General features: G+C 46.9%; 1 long non-coding RNA gene across 1 annotated transcript in view; it reads left to right on the forward strand.

Moving 5' to 3' along the window:
• Positions 1–17,436, forward strand: part of LOC147689475 (uncharacterized) — a 101,194-nt gene that overhangs the window by 60,191 nt on the left and 23,567 nt on the right. The gene's annotated exons all lie outside the window — the stretch shown is intronic.

A 17,436-nucleotide genomic window follows, 5' to 3' on the forward strand; every position in this document is an offset into this window, starting at 1 on the left:
ACACCTAGGTTCCGTGCGTGGTCTGTCGGGGTGGGTGCTTTTCCGAGGGCTTCCGGCCACCAGAAGTTGTCCCATGCAGAGGGGGATGTACCTAAGATGAGGACTTCTGTTTTGTCTGAGTTCAGTTTCAGACGGCTTTGTTTCATCCATTCGGCGACTTCTTTCATTCCTTCGTGAAGGTGTGGCCCCTTCCTCTGACTCTGTGTCACCTCCCAGTCATAGTTCAACCCTCCTGTGTGTCCCTCCCTCTTGGCCCCTCCCTCTGACACTGTGTCACCTGCCTGTCATAGTTCAACCCTCCTGTGTGTCCCTCCCTCTTGGTCCCTCCCTCTGACACTGTGTCACCTGCCTGTCATAGTCCAACCCTCCTGTGTGTCCCTCCCTCTTGGCCCCTCCCTCTGACACTGTGTCACCCGCCTGTCATAGTCCAACCCTCCTGTGTGTCCCTCCCTCTTGGTCCCTCCCTCTGACACTGTGTCACCTTTCTGTCATAGTTCAACCCACCTGTGTGTCCTTCCCTCTTGGTCCCTCCCTCTGACACTGTGTCACCTTTCTGTCATAGTTCAACCCACCTGTGTGTCCCTCCCTCTTGGTCCCTCCCTCTGACACTGTGTCACCTGCCTGTCATAGTCCAACCCTCCTGTGTGTCCCTCCCTCTTGGTCCCTCCCTCTGACACTGTGTCACCTTTCTGTCATAGTTCAACCCACCTGTGTGTCCCTCCCTCTTGGCCCCTCCCTCTGACACTGTGTCACCTCCCAGTCATAGTTCAACCCTCCTGTGTGTCCCTCCCTCTTGGCCCCTCCCTCTGACACTGTGTCACCCGCCTGTCATAGTCCAACCCTCCTGTGTGTCCCTCCCTCTTGGTCCCTCCCTCTGACACTGTGTCACCCTTCTGTCATAGTTCAACCCACCCGTGTGTCCCTCCCTCTTGGCCCCTCCCTCTGACACTGTGTCACCTTTCTGTCATAGTTCAACCCACCTGTGTGTCCCTCCCTCTTGGTCCCTCCCTCTGACACTGTGTCACCTGCCTGTCATAGTCCAACCCTCCTGTGTGTCCCTCCCTCTTGGTCCCTCCCTCTGACACTGTGTCACCTGTCTGTCATAGTTCAACCCACCTGTGTGTCCCTCCCTCTTGGTCCCTCTCTCTGACACTGTGTCACCTGCCTGTCATAGTCCAACCCACCTGTGTGTCCCTCCCTCTTGGTCCCTCCCTCTAACACTGTGTCACCTGCCTGTCATAGTCCAACCCTCCTGTGTGTCCCTCCCTCTTGGTCCCTCCCTCTGACACTGTGTCACCTGCCTGTCATACAATAACAACAGAGCCCCTGCACTGGAGAGAAGCAGTAATTTCTAGGTGATTTACAGTTTTAAATGAGAGAAGTAAACTGAGCACATCAAGACTTTGGAAAGTCGACTGATTGATACAATAATAAAGTTCAAAAGATGTAGAGTTCTTGGTGTATAACAACGGTTTAATGTTCCTCTGTACTGGCCAACACGTGTTTCATCGCAGGGAACAGACTGCGAATCTTCAGGGCCTCATAAGCTATGAAGCGAAAAAGGGGGATTTGGCCACTCGGATGGAAAAACCGATGTGCAGAGTAATAAGCGTTACTCGCGTAGTTGGCAGTCTCTCATTAGTGTTCAAATGGAGGCCAAAACCGGGAGGAGAAGATTTAGCGCAGTAGCGCTCGACAACATAGACAGGTGGATACACCTGACTAAACGCATTCCCCCTCCTGTAGTTCCCGGCGCCGTGTTTCAAAAGACGTCTTTTGAAACACGGCGCCGGGAACTACAGGAGGGGGAATGCGTTTAGTCAGGTGTATCCGCCTGTCTATGTTGTCGAGCGCTACTGCGCTAAATCTTCTCCTCCCGGTTTTGGCCTCCATTTGAACACTAATGAGAGACTGCCAACTACGCGAGTAACGCTTATTACTCTGCACATCGGTTTTTCCATCCGAGTGGCCAAATCACCCTTTTTCGCTTCATAGCTTATGAGGCCCTGAAGATTCGCAGTCTGTTCCCTGCGATGAAACACGTGTTGGCCAGTACAGAGGAACATTAAACCGTTGTTATACACCAAGAACTCTACATCTTTTGAACTTTATTATTGTATCAATCAGTCGACTTTCCAAAGTCTTGATGTGCTCAGTTTACTTCTCTCATTTAAAACTGTAAATCACCTAGAAATTACTGCTTCTCTCCAGTGCAGGGGCTCTGTTGTTATTGTGCAATTAGTGTGGATCTGTTGGGTCCCACCTAGAGCGGTTACGAGGGATTACCGCCCGCCCTTCTTGCCTGGAGTGCTGTACTCTGTAGTAGCATATACCTTGCGGTTACTCAGGTGTGCGCCTGGTCATATCTGGAATTACCCAAAACACCTGCCTGTCATAGTTCAACTCTCCTGTGTGTCCCTCCCTCCTCCTGCTGAGTCAAAGCCCATCCCTGTGTCACTCTCTCTGAGCCCCTGCTGGTCTATTGATTGGGAATCAGTCTCCCTCAGCGTGATTGGTTCTCCCTGACTGAGTCCCTCCTCCTGACTGGGCATCGCTCCCCTCCACGCCTGCCTGCCTCGTGTGGGAGCCGCTTTAAACCACTTTTAAAAAGTCCCTCCTACTGGTAACAGTAGGCAGGAGTTGTGCAGGTTATGCACCTGCTAAAGGCACTCAGAGGTACAATAACAGGCATTTATTCTAGGCCCCTGGTTCATGTTAAACATGCAGGCCTCCGAGCTAAGGGGAATAATGTCTACTAGAATGTTGGAATACACTCAATAAATTACTGACACTTACCAATCTATACTGGGTTCAAAAAAACCTTTATTTATACAAATTCTGCCTGAGTAAGAAAGGTAAATCATTATCCAAACTTTGAGTATTGTGATTTTAGCCTGCGTGGCCACTGCATATAGTCTGCGCGCTTCTCTACAACAGGGGTGCTCAACAGCACCACATATCATGGTACGTGACTATGAAGGCTCTTAATGTGACCCTGCTACTCCGCTGGCCTCTCCACGACAAAGGAGCTTGACAGCGCCATGCACATCATGGTTTGTGCCCTTCAAAGATTCGCAATGTAACCCTCAATGCCGCTTGACTCCCTACAACAAAGGCACTTACCAGCACCACACACCATGGTTTATGAACCCATGAAGGCTCATAATGTAACACTAATACTCTGCGCCACTCTCTATGACAGATGTGCTTGACAGCAGCCCCCACACTTTATGGTATGTGCCTACCAAGGTAGCAGTTTGACCCTCTACTCCACTGACGGGTGTCTTGTAGGTTTCTGAAATGATTGGGCGTGGGTGTCTTGTAGGTTTATGAAATGATTGGGCGTGGGTGTCTTGTAGGTTTCTGAAATGATTGGGCGTGGGTGTCTTGTAGGTTTATGAAATGATTGGGCGTGGGTGTCTTGTAGGTTTCTGAAATGATTGGGCATGGGTCTCTTGTAGGTTTATGAAATGATTGGGCGTGGGTGTATTGTAGGTTTCTGAAGTGATTGGGCGTGGGTGTCTTGTAGGTTTCTGAAATGATTGGGCGTGGGTGTATTGTAGGTTTCTGAAATGATTGGGCGTGTGTGTCTTGTAGGTTTCTGAAATGATTGGGCGTGGGTGTATTTGTAGGTTTCTGAAATGATTGGGCGTGGGTGTATTTGTAGGTTTCTGAAATGACTGGGTGTGGGTGTCTTGTAGGTTTCTGAAATGATTGGGCGTGGGTGTATTGTAGGTTTCTGAAATGATTGGGCGTGGGTGTATTTGTAGGTTTCTGAAATGATTGGGCGTGGGTGTATTGTAGGTTTCTGAAATGATTGGGAGTGGGTGTCTTGTAGGTTTCTGAAAAGACTGGGCGTGGGTGTATTTGTAGGTTTCTGAAATGATTGGGAGTGGGTGTTTTTGTAGGTTTCTGAAATGATTGGGCGTGGGTGTATTTGTTGGTTTCTGAAATGATTGGGCGTGGGTGCCTTTGTAGGTTTCTGAAATGATTGGGCGTGGGTGTATTGTAGGTTTCTGAAATGATTGGGCGTGGGTGTATTGTAGGTTTCTGAAATGATTGGGCGTGGGTGTATTTGTAGGTTTCTGAAATGATTGGGTGTGGGTGTATTGTAGGTTTCTGAAATGATTGGGCGTGGGTGTATTGTAGGTTTCTGAAATGATTGGGCGTGGGTGTATTTGTAGGGATGTCTTGGTCTCAGACTCTGATCTAAAGTCTCAGCTCTTTGAAAATGGACAATATGTGACTTTGTCATTGTGACTTGAAACGCTTTGCGTTATTGTAAAGCATTCCAATGCAGGGGAACTGTTCAGTTTTGGTGATGAATTAGATAATAAACGTTACTTTCTTCTCACATGAAGCTAGCTGTGTGCTTTATTGTATCTTGAAGAGGGTCACCTGTGCTGGTCCTTTCAGATCCCACAGCCACGCCTGAGCGCAGAGCCCCTTTCTTGGAAACATCCTAATGTCTGATGGACAGACCCTCTTTAAACTAAACATAACAATAATTATGACTGGTTCTAACAACTCATTGTACCTTAAAGTGTGCACTGATCAGCTCAGCGAGAGTTAGTGAGTTCACACAGAATGCTACGTGGTAATGTGTGTATTTGCATGAGACACTACTCAGCTCATCAGGGTTGGTGAGTTCACACAGGATGTTATGTGGTAATATGTGTATCTGCATGAGACACTACTCAGCTCATCGGGGTTGGTGAGTTCACACAGGATGTTATGTGGTAATGTGTGTATTTCCATGCAGACACTACTCAGCTCATCAGGGTTGGTGAGTTCACACAGGATGTTATGTGGTAATGTGTGTATTTGCATTCAGACGCTCATCAGGGTTGGTGAGTTCACACAGGATGTTACGTGGTAATGTGTGTATTTGCATGCAGACACTACTCCGCTCATCGGGGCTGGTGAGTTCTCACAGGATGTTATGTGGTAATGTGTGTATTTCCATGCAGACACTACTCAGCTCATCAGGGATGGTGAGTTCACACAGAATGTTATGTGGTAATGTGTGTATTTCCATGCAGACACTACTCAGCTCATCAGGGTTGGTGAGTTCACACAGGATGTTATGTGGTAATGTGTGTATTTGCATTCAGACGCTCATCAGGGTTGGTGAGTTCACACAGAATGCTACGTGGTAATGTGTGTATTTGCATGCAGACACTACTCAGCTCATCAGGGTTGGTGAGTTCACACAGGATGTTACGTGGTAATGTGTGTATTTGCATTCAGACGCTCATCAGGGTTGGTGAGTTCACACAGGATGCTACGTGGTAATGTGTGTATTTGCATTCAGACGCTCATCAGGGTTGGTGAGTTCACACAGGATGCTACGTGGTAATGTGTGTATTTGCATTCAGACGCTCATCAGGGTTGGTGAGTTCACACAGAATGCTACGTGGTAATGTGTGTATTTGCATGAGACTCTACTCAGCTCATCGGGGTTGGTGAGTTCACGCAGGATGCTACGTGGTAATGTGTGTATTTGCATGCAGACACTACTCAGCTTATCAGGGTTGGTGAGTTCACACAGGATGTTACGTGGTAATGTGTGTATTTGCATTCAGACGCTTATCAGGGTTGGTGAGTTCACACAGGATGTTACGTGGTAATGTGTGTATTTGCATTCAGACACTCATCAGGGTTGGTGAGTTCAGACAGGATGCTACGTGGTAATGTGTGTATTTGCATGCAGACACTACTCAGCTCATCAGGGTTGGTGAGTTCACACAGGATGTTATGTGGTAATGCATGTCCCTGGATATAGACATTACTCAACTCATCTACTGGTGGTGAACTCACACAGAATGTTACGTGGTAATGTGTGTATTTCCATGCAGACACTACTCAGCTCATCAGGGTTGGTGAGTTCACACAGGATGTTATGTGGTAATGTGTGTATTTGCATTCAGACGCTCATCAGGGTGGTGAGTTCACACAGGATGTTACGTGGTAATGTGTGTATTTGCATTCAGACGCTCATCAGGGTTGGTGAGTTCACACAGGATGCTACGTGGTAATGTGTGTATTTGCATTCAGACGCTCATCAGGGTTGGTGAGTTCACACAGGATGCTACGTGGTAATGTGTGTATTTGCATGCAGACACTACTCAGCTCATCAGGGTTGGTGAGTTCACACAGGATGTTATGTGGTAATGCATGTCCCTGGATATAGACATTACTCAACTCATCTACTGGTGGTGAACTCACACAGAATGTTACGAGGTAATGTGTGTATTTCCATGCAGACACTACTCAGCTCATCAGGGTTGGTGAGTTCACACAAGATGTTATGTGGTAATGTGTGTATTTGCATTCAGACGCTCATCAGGGTGGTGAGTTCACACAGGATGTTACGTGGTAATGTGTGTATTTGCATTCAGACGCTCACCAGGGTTGGTGAGTTCACACAGGATGCTACGTGGTAATGTGTGTATTTGCATTCAGACGCTCATCAGGGTTGGTGAGTTCACACAGGATGCTACGTGGTAATGTGTGTATTTGCATGCAGACACTACTCAGCCCATCAGGGTTGGTGAGTTCACACAGGATGCTACGTGGTAATGTGTGTATTTGCATTCAGACGCTCATCAGGGTTGGTGAGTTCACACAGGATGCTACGTGGTAATGTGTGTATTTGCATTCAGACGCTCATCAGGGTTGGTGAGTTCACACAGGATGCTACGTGGTAATGTGTGTATTTGCATGCAGACACTACTCAGCCCATCAGGGTTGGTGAGTTCACACAGGATGTTATGTGGTAATGTGTGTATTTGCATGCAGACACAACTCAGCTCATCAGGGTTGGTGAGTTCACACAGGATGGCATGCAGACACAACTCAGCTCATCAGGGTTGGTGAGTTCACACAGGATGTTATGTGGTAATGTGTGTATTTGCATGCAGACACTACTGAGCTCATCAGGGTTGGTGAGTTCACACAGGATGTTATGTGGTAATGCATGTCGCTGGATATAGACATTACTCAACTCATCTACTGGTGGTGAACTCACACAGAATGTTACGTGGTAATGTGTGTGTTTGCATGCAGACACTACTCAGCTCATCAGGGTTGGTGAGTTCACACAGGATGTTACGTGGTAATGTGTGTATTTGCATGTAGACGCTACTCAGCTCATCGGGGTTGGTGAGTTCACACAGGATGTTACGTGGTAATGTGTGTATTTGCATGCAGACACTACTCAGCTCATCAGGGTTGGTGAGTTCACACAGGATGCTACGTGGTAATGTGTGTATTTGCATTCAGACGCTCATCAGGGTTGATGAGTTCACACAGGATGCTACGTGGTAATGTGTGTATTTGCAGGCAGACACTACTCAGCCCATCAGGGTTGGTGAGTACACACAGGATGCTACGTGGTAATGTGTGTATTTGCATGCAGACACTACTCAGCTCATCAGGGTTGGTGAGTTCACACAGGATGCTACGTGGTAATGTGTGTATTTGCATTCAGACGCTCATCAGGGTTGGTGAGTTCACACAGGATGCTACATGGTAATGTGTGTATTTGCAGGCAGACACTACTCAGCCCATCAGGGTTGGTGAGTTCACACATGATGCTACGTGGTAATGTGTGTATTTGCATTCAGACGCTCATCTGGGTTGGTGAGTTCACACAGGATGTTACGTGGTAATGTGTGTATTTGCATTCAGACGCTCATCAGGGTTGGTGAGTTCACACAGGATGCTACGTGGTAATGTGTGTATTTGCAGGCAGACACTTCTCAGCCCATCAGGGTTGGTGAGTTCACACAGGATGCTACGTGGTAATGTGTGTATTTGCAGGCAGACACTACTCAGCCCATCAGGATTGGTGAGTTCACACAGGATGCTACGTGGTAATGTGTGTATCTGCATGAGACACTACTCAGCTCATCGGGGTTGGTGAGTTCACACAGGATGTTACGTGGTAATGTGTGTATTTGCATTCAGACGCTCATCAGGGTTGGTGAGTTCACACAGGATGCAACGTGGTAATGTGTGTATTTGCATGCAGACACTACTCAGCCCATCAGGGTTGGTGAGTTCACACAGGATGTAACGTGGTAATGTGTGTATTTGCATGCAGAAACAACTCAGCTCATCAGGGTTGGTGAGTTCACACAGGATGTTATGAGGTAATGTGTGTATTTGCATGCAGACACAACTCAGCTCATCAGGGTTGGTGAGTTCACACAGGATGGCATGCAGACACAACTCAGCTCATCAGGGTTGGTGAGTTCACACAGGATGTTATGTGGTAATGTGTGTATTTGCATGCAGACACTACTGAGCTCATCAGGGTTGGTGAGTTCACACAGGATGTTATGTGGTAATGCATGTCGCTGGATATAGACATTACTCAACTCATCTACTGGTGGTGAACTCACACAGAATGTTACGTGGTAATGTGTGTATTTGCATGCAGACACTACTCAGCTCATCAGGGTTGGTGAGTTCACACAGGATGTTACGTGGTAATGTGTGTATTTGCATGTAGACGCTACTCAGCTCATCGGGGTTGGTGAGTTCACACAGGATGTTACGTGGTAATGTGTGTATTTGCATGCAGACACTACTCAGCTCATCAGGGTTGGTGAGTTCACACAGAATGCTACGTGGTAATGTGTGTATTTGCATTCAGACGCTCATCAGGGTTGATGAGTTCACACAGGATGCTACGTGGTAATGTGTGTATTTGCAGGCAGACACTACTCAGCCCATCAGGGTTGGTGGGTTCACACAGGATGCTACGTGGTAATGTGTGTATTTGCATGCAGACACTACTCAGCTCATCAGGGTTGGTGAGTTCACACAGGATGCTACGTGGTAATGTGTGTATTTGCATTCAGACGCTCATCAGGGTTGGTGAGTTCACACAGGATGCTACATGGTAATGTGTGTATTTGCAGGCAGACACTACTCAGCCCATCAGGGTTGGTGAGTTCACACAGGATGCTACGTGGTAATGTGTGTATTTGCATTCAGACGCTCATCTGGGTTGGTGAGTTCACACAGGATGTTATGTGGTAATGTGTGTATTTCCATGCAGACACTACTCAGCTCATCAGGGTTGGTGAGTTCACACAGGATGTTATGTGGTAATGTGTGTATTTGCATTCAGACGCTCATCAGGGTTGGTGAGTTCACACAGGATGTTACGTGGTAATGTGTGTATTTGCATGCAGACACTACTCCGCTCATCGGGGCTGGTGAGTTCTCACAGGATGTTATGTGGTAATGTGTGTATTTCCATGCAGACACTACTCAGCTCATCAGGGATGGTGAGTTCACACAGAATGTTATGTGGTAATGTGTGTATTTCCATGCAGACACTACTCAGCTCATCAGGGTTGGTGAGTTCACACAGGATGTTATGTGGTAATGTGTGTATTTGCATTCAGACGCTCATCAGGGTTGGTGAGTTCACACAGAATGCTACGTGGTAATGTGTGTATTTGCATGCAGACACTACTCAGCTCATCAGGGTTGGTGAGTTCACACAGGATGTTACGTGGTAATGTGTGTATTTGCATTCAGACGCTCATCAGGGTTGGTGAGTTCACACAGGATGCTACGTGGTAATGTGTGTATTTGCATTCAGACGCTCATCAGGGTTGGTGAGTTCACACAGGATGCTACGTGGTAATGTGTGTATTTGCATTCAGACGCTCATCAGGGTTGGTGAGTTCACACAGAATGCTACGTGGTAATGTGTGTATTTGCATGAGACTCTACTCAGCTCATCGGGGTTGGTGAGTTCACGCAGGATGCTACGTGGTAATGTGTGTATTTGCATGCAGACACTACTCAGCTTATCAGGGTTGGTGAGTTCACACAGGATGTTACGTGGTAATGTGTGTATTTGCATTCAGACGCTTATCAGGGTTGGTGAGTTCACACAGGATGTTACGTGGTAATGTGTGTATTTGCATTCAGACACTCATCAGGGTTGGTGAGTTCAGACAGGATGCTACGTGGTAATGTGTGTATTTGCATGCAGACACTACTCAGCTCATCAGGGTTGGTGAGTTCACACAGGATGTTATGTGGTAATGCATGTCCCTGGATATAGACATTACTCAACTCATCTACTGGTGGTGAACTCACACAGAATGTTACGTGGTAATGTGTGTATTTCCATGCAGACACTACTCAGCTCATCAGGGTTGGTGAGTTCACACAGGATGTTATGTGGTAATGTGTGTATTTGCATTCAGACGCTCATCAGGGTGGTGAGTTCACACAGGATGTTACGTGGTAATGTGTGTATTTGCATTCAGACGCTCATCAGGGTTGGTGAGTTCACACAGGATGCTACGTGGTAATGTGTGTATTTGCATTCAGACGCTCATCAGGGTTGGTGAGTTCACACAGGATGCTACGTGGTAATGTGTGTATTTGCATGCAGACACTACTCAGCTCATCAGGGTTGGTGAGTTCACACAGGATGTAATGTGGTAATGCATGTCCCTGGATATAGACATTACTCAACTCATCTACTGGTGGTGAACTCACACAGAATGTTACGAGGTAATGTGTGTATTTCCATGCAGACACTACTCAGCTCATCAGGGTTGGTGAGTTCACACAAGATGTTATGTGGTAATGTGTGTATTTGCATTCAGACGCTCATCAGGGTGGTGAGTTCACACAGGATGTTACGTGGTAATGTGTGTATTTGCATTCAGACGCTCACCAGGGTTGGTGAGTTCACACAGGATGTTACGTGGTAATGTGTGTATTTGCATTCAGACGCTCATCAGGGTTGGTGAGTTCACACAGGATGCTACGTGGTAATGTGTGTATTTGCAGGCAGACACTACTCAGCCCATCAGGGTTGGTGAGTTCACACAGGATGCTACGTGGTAATGTGTGTATTTGCATTCAGACGCTCATCAGGGTTGGTGAGTTCACACAGGATGCTACGTGGTAATGTGTGTATTTGCATTCAGACGCTCATCAGGGTTGGTGAGTTCACACAGGATGCTACGTGGTAATGTGTGTATTTGCATGCAGACACTACTCAGCCCATCAGGGTTGGTGAGTTCACACAGGATGTTATGTGGTAATGTGTGTATTTGCATGCAGACACAACTCAGCTCATCAGGGTTGGTGAGTTCACACAGGATGGCATGCAGACACAACTCAGCTCATCAGGGTTGGTGAGTTCACACAGGATGTTATGTGGTAATGTGTGTATTTGCATGCAGACACTACTGAGCTCATCAGGGTTGGTGAGTTCACACAGGATGTTATGTGGTAATGCATGTCGCTGGATATAGACATTACTCAACTCATCTACTGGTGGTGAACTCACACAGAATGTTACGTGGTAATGTGTGTGTTTGCATGCAGACACTACTCAGCTCATCAGGGTTGGTGAGTTCACACAGGATGTTACGTGGTAATGTGTGTATTTGCATGTAGACGCTACTCAGCTCATCGGGGTTGGTGAGTTCACACAGGATGTTACGTGGTAATGTGTGTATTTGCATGCAGACACTACTCAGCTCATCAGGGTTGGTGAGTTCACACAGGATGCTACGTGGTAATGTGTGTATTTGCATTCAGACGCTCATCAGGGTTGATGAGTTCACACAGGATGCTACGTGGTAATGTGTGTATTTGCAGGCAGACACTACTCAGCCCATCAGGGTTGGTGAGTACACACAGGATGCTACGTGGTAATGTGTGTATTTGCATGCAGACACTACTCAGCTCATCAGGGTTGGTGAGTTCACACAGGATGCTACGTGGTAATGTGTGTATTTGCATTCAGACGCTCATCAGGGTTGGTGAGTTCACACAGGATGCTACATGGTAATGTGTGTATTTGCAGGCAGACACTACTCAGCCCATCAGGGTTGGTGAGTTCACACATGATGCTACGTGGTAATGTGTGTATTTGCATTCAGACGCTCATCTGGGTTGGTGAGTTCACACAGGATGTTACGTGGTAATGTGTGTATTTGCATTCAGACGCTCATCAGGGTTGGTGAGTTCACACAGGATGCTACGTGGTAATGTGTGTATTTGCAGGCAGACACTTCTCAGCCCATCAGGGTTGGTGAGTTCACACAGGATGCTACGTGGTAATGTGTGTATTTGCAGGCAGACACTACTCAGCCCATCAGGATTGGTGAGTTCACACAGGATGCTACGTGGTAATGTGTGTATCTGCATGAGACACTACTCAGCTCATCGGGGTTGGTGAGTTCACACAGGATGTTACGTGGTAATGTGTGTATTTGCATTCAGACGCTCATCAGGGTTGGTGAGTTCACACAGGATGCAACGTGGTAATGTGTGTATTTGCATGCAGACACTACTCAGCCCATCAGGGTTGGTGAGTTCACACAGGATGTAACGTGGTAATGTGTGTATTTGCATGCAGAAACAACTCAGCTCATCAGGGTTGGTGAGTTCACACAGGATGTTATGAGGTAATGTGTGTATTTGCATGCAGACACAACTCAGCTCATCAGGGTTGGTGAGTTCACACAGGATGGCATGCAGACACAACTCAGCTCATCAGGGTTGGTGAGTTCACACAGGATGTTATGTGGTAATGTGTGTATTTGCATGCAGACACTACTGAGCTCATCAGGGTTGGTGAGTTCACACAGGATGTTATGTGGTAATGCATGTCGCTGGATATAGACATTACTCAACTCATCTACTGGTGGTGAACTCACACAGAATGTTACGTGGTAATGTGTGTATTTGCATGCAGACACTACTCAGCTCATCAGGGTTGGTGAGTTCACACAGGATGTTACGTGGTAATGTGTGTATTTGCATGTAGACGCTACTCAGCTCATCGGGGTTGGTGAGTTCACACAGGATGTTACGTGGTAATGTGTGTATTTGCATGCAGACACTACTCAGCTCATCAGGGTTGGTGAGTTCACACAGAATGCTACGTGGTAATGTGTGTATTTGCATTCAGACGCTCATCAGGGTTGATGAGTTCACACAGGATGCTACGTGGTAATGTGTGTATTTGCAGGCAGACACTACTCAGCCCATCAGGGTTGGTGAGTTCACACAGGATGCTACGTGGTAATGTGTGTATTTGCATGCAGACACTACTCAGCTCATCAGGGTTGGTGAGTTCACACAGGATGCTACGTGGTAATGTGTGTATTTGCATTCAGACGCTCATCAGGGTTGGTGAGTTCACACAGGATGCTACATGGTAATGTGTGTATTTGCAGGCAGACACTACTCAGCCCATCAGGGTTGGTGAGTTCACACAGGATGCTACGTGGTAATGTGTGTATTTGCATTCAGACGCTCATCTGGGTTGGTGAGTTCACACAGGATGTTACGTGGTAATGTGTGTATTTGCATTCAGACGCTCATCAGGGTTGGTGAGTTCACACAGGATGCTACGTGGTAATGTGTGTATTTGCAGGCAGACACTACTCAGCCCATCAGGGTTGGTGAGTTCACACAGGATGCTACGTGGTAATGTGTGTATTTGCAGGCAGACACTACTCAGCCCATCAGGATTGGTGAGTTCACACAGGATGCTACGTGGTAATGTGTGTATCTGCATGAGACACTACTCAGCTCATCGGGGTTGGTGAGTTCACACAGGATGTTACGTGGTAATGTGTGTATTTGCATGCAGACACTACTCAGCCCATCAGGGTTGGTGAGTTCACACAGGATGCTACGTGGTAATGTGTGTATTTGCAGGCAGACACTACTCAGCCCATCAGGGTTGGTGAGTTCACACAGGATGTTACATGGTAATGTGTGTATTTGCATGAGACACTACTCAGCTCATCGGGGTTGGTGAGTTCACACAGGATGTTACGTGGTAATGTGTGTATTTGCATGCAGACACTACTCAGCTCATCAGGGTTGGTGAGTTCACACAGGATGTTACGTGGTAATGTGTGTATTTGCATGCAGACACTACTCAGCTCATCAGGGTTGGTGAGTTCACACAGGATGTTATGTGGTAATGTGTGTATTTGCATGAGACACTACTCAGCTCATCGGGGTTGGTGAGTTCACACAGGATGTTATGTGGTAATGTGTGTATTTGCATGCAGACACAACTCAGCTCATCTGGGTTGGTGAGTTCACACAGGATGTTATGTGGTAATGTGTGTATTTGCATGCAGACACTACTCAGCTCATCGGGGTTGGTGAGTTCACACAGGATGTTACGTGGTAATGTGTGTATTTGCATTCAGACGCTCATCAGGGTTGGTGAGTTCACACAGGATGCTACGTGGTAATGTGTGTATTTGCAGGCAGACACTACTCAGCCCATCAGGGTTGGTGAGTTCACACAGGATGCTACGTGGTAATGTGTGTATTTGCAGGCAGACACTACTCAGCCCATCAGGATTGGTGAGTTCACACAGGATGCTACGTGGTAATGTGTGTATCTGCATGAGACACTACTCAGCTCATCGGGGTTGGTGAGTTCACACAGGATGTTACGTGGTAATGTGTGTATTTGCATGCAGACACTACTCAGCCCATCAGGGTTGGTGAGTTCACACAGGATGCTACGTGGTAATGTGTGTATTTGCAGGCAGACACTACTCAGCCCATCAGGGTTGGTAAGTTCACACAGGATGTTACATGGTAATGTGTGTATTTGCATGAGACACTACTCAGCTCATCGGGGTTGGTGAGTTCACACAGGATGTTACGTGGTAATGTGTGTATTTGCATGCAGACACTACTCAGCTCATCAGGGTTGGTGAGTTCACACAGGATGTTACGTGGTAATGTGTGTATTTGCATGCAGACACTACTCAGCTCATCAGGGTTGGTGAGTTCACACAGGATGTTATGTGGTAATGTGTGTATTTGCATGAGACACTACTCAGCTCATCGGGGTTGGTGAGTTCACACAGGATGTTATGTGGTAATGTGTGTATTTGCATGCAGACACAACTCAGCTCATCGGGGTTGGTGAGTTCACACAGGATGTTATGTGGTAATGTGTGTATTTGCATGCAGACACTACTCAGCTCATCGGGGTTGGTGAGTTCACACAGGATGTTATGTGGTAATGTGTGTATTTGCATGCAGACACTACTCAGCTCATCAGGGTTGGTGAGTTCACACAGGATGTTACGTGGTAATGTGTGTATTTGCATGTAGACGCTACTCAGCTCATCGGGGTTGGTGAGTTCACACAGGATGTTACGTGGTAATGTGTGTATTTGCATGCAGACACTACTCAGCTCATCAGGGTTGGTGAGTTCACACAGAATGCTACGTGGTAATGTGTGTATTTGCATTCAGACGCTCATCAGGGTTGATGAGTTCACACAGGATGCTACGTGGTAATGTGTGTATTTGCAGGCAGACACTACTCAGCCCATCAGGGTTGGTGGGTTCACACAGGATGCTACGTGGTAATGTGTGTATTTGCATGCAGACACTACTCAGCTCATCAGGGTTGGTGAGTTCACACAGGATGCTACGTGGTAATGTGTGTATTTGCATTCAGACGCTCATCAGGGTTGGTGAGTTCACACAGGATGCTACATGGTAATGTGTGTATTTGCAGGCAGACACTACTCAGCCCATCAGGGTTGGTGAGTTCACACAGGATGCTACGTGGTAATGTGTGTATTTGCATTCAGACGCTCATCTGGGTTGGTGAGTTCACACAGGATGTTATGTGGTAATGTGTGTATTTCCATGCAGACACTACTCAGCTCATCAGGGTTGGTGAGTTCACACAGGATGTTATGTGGTAATGTGTGTATTTGCATTCAGACGCTCATCAGGGTTGGTGAGTTCACACAGGATGTTACGTGGTAATGTGTGTATTTGCATGCAGACACTACTCCGCTCATCGGGGCTGGTGAGTTCTCACAGGATGTTATGTGGTAATGTGTGTATTTCCATGCAGACACTACTCAGCTCATCAGGGATGGTGAGTTCACACAGAATGTTATGTGGTAATGTGTGTATTTCCATGCAGACACTACTCAGCTCATCAGGGTTGGTGAGTTCACACAGGATGTTATGTGGTAATGTGTGTATTTGCATTCAGACGCTCATCAGGGTTGGTGAGTTCACACAGAATGCTACGTGGTAATGTGTGTATTTGCATGCAGACACTACTCAGCTCATCAGGGTTGGTGAGTTCACACAGGATGTTACGTGGTAATGTGTGTATTTGCATTCAGACGCTCATCAGGGTTGGTGAGTTCACACAGGATGCTACGTGGTAATGTGTGTATTTGCATTCAGACGCTCATCAGGGTTGGTGAGTTCACACAGGATGCTACGTGGTAATGTGTGTATTTGCATTCAGACGCTCATCAGGGTTGGTGAGTTCACACAGAATGCTACGTGGTAATGTGTGTATTTGCATGAGACTCTACTCAGCTCATCGGGGTTGGTGAGTTCACGCAGGATGCTACGTGGTAATGTGTGTATTTGCATGCAGACACTACTCAGCTTATCAGGGTTGGTGAGTTCACACAGGATGTTACGTGGTAATGTGTGTATTTGCATTCAGACGCTTATCAGGGTTGGTGAGTTCACACAGGATGTTACGTGGTAATGTGTGTATTTGCATTCAGACACTCATCAGGGTTGGTGAGTTCAGACAGGATGCTACGTGGTAATGTGTGTATTTGCATGCAGACACTACTCAGCTCATCAGGGTTGGTGAGTTCACACAGGATGTTATGTGGTAATGCATGTCCCTGGATATAGACATTACTCAACTCATCTACTGGTGGTGAACTCACACAGAATGTTACGTGGTAATGTGTGTATTTCCATGCAGACACTACTCAGCTCATCAGGGTTGGTGAGTTCACACAGGATGTTATGTGGTAATGTGTGTATTTGCATTCAGACGCTCATCAGGGTGGTGAGTTCACACAGGATGTTACGTGGTAATGTGTGTATTTGCATTCAGACGCTCATCAGGGTTGGTGAGTTCACACAGGATGCTACGTGGTAATGTGTGTATTTGCATTCAGACGCTCATCAGGGTTGGTGAGTTCACACAGGATGCTACGTGGTAATGTGTGTATTTGCATGCAGACACTACTCAGCTCATCAGGGTTGGTGAGTTCACACAGGATGTAATGTGGTAATGCATGTCCCTGGATATAGACATTACTCAACTCATCTACTGGTGGTGAACTCACACAGAATGTTACGAGGTAATGTGTGTATTTCCATGCAGACACTACTCAGCTCATCAGGGTTGGTGAGTTCACACAAGATGTTATGTGGTAATGTGTGTATTTGCATTCAGACGCTCATCAGGGTGGTGAGTTCACACAGGATGTTACGTGGTAATGTGTGTATTTGCATTCAGACGCTCACCAGGGTTGGTGAGTTCACACAGGATGTTACGTGGTAATGTGTGTATTTGCATTCAGACGCTCATCAGGGTTGGTGAGTTCA

The sequence above is a fragment of the Lissotriton vulgaris genome, chromosome 10 (genome assembly GCF_964263255.1).
Source record: "Lissotriton vulgaris chromosome 10, aLisVul1.2, whole genome shotgun sequence".
Lineage (NCBI taxonomy): Eukaryota > Metazoa > Chordata > Amphibia > Caudata > Salamandridae > Lissotriton > Lissotriton vulgaris.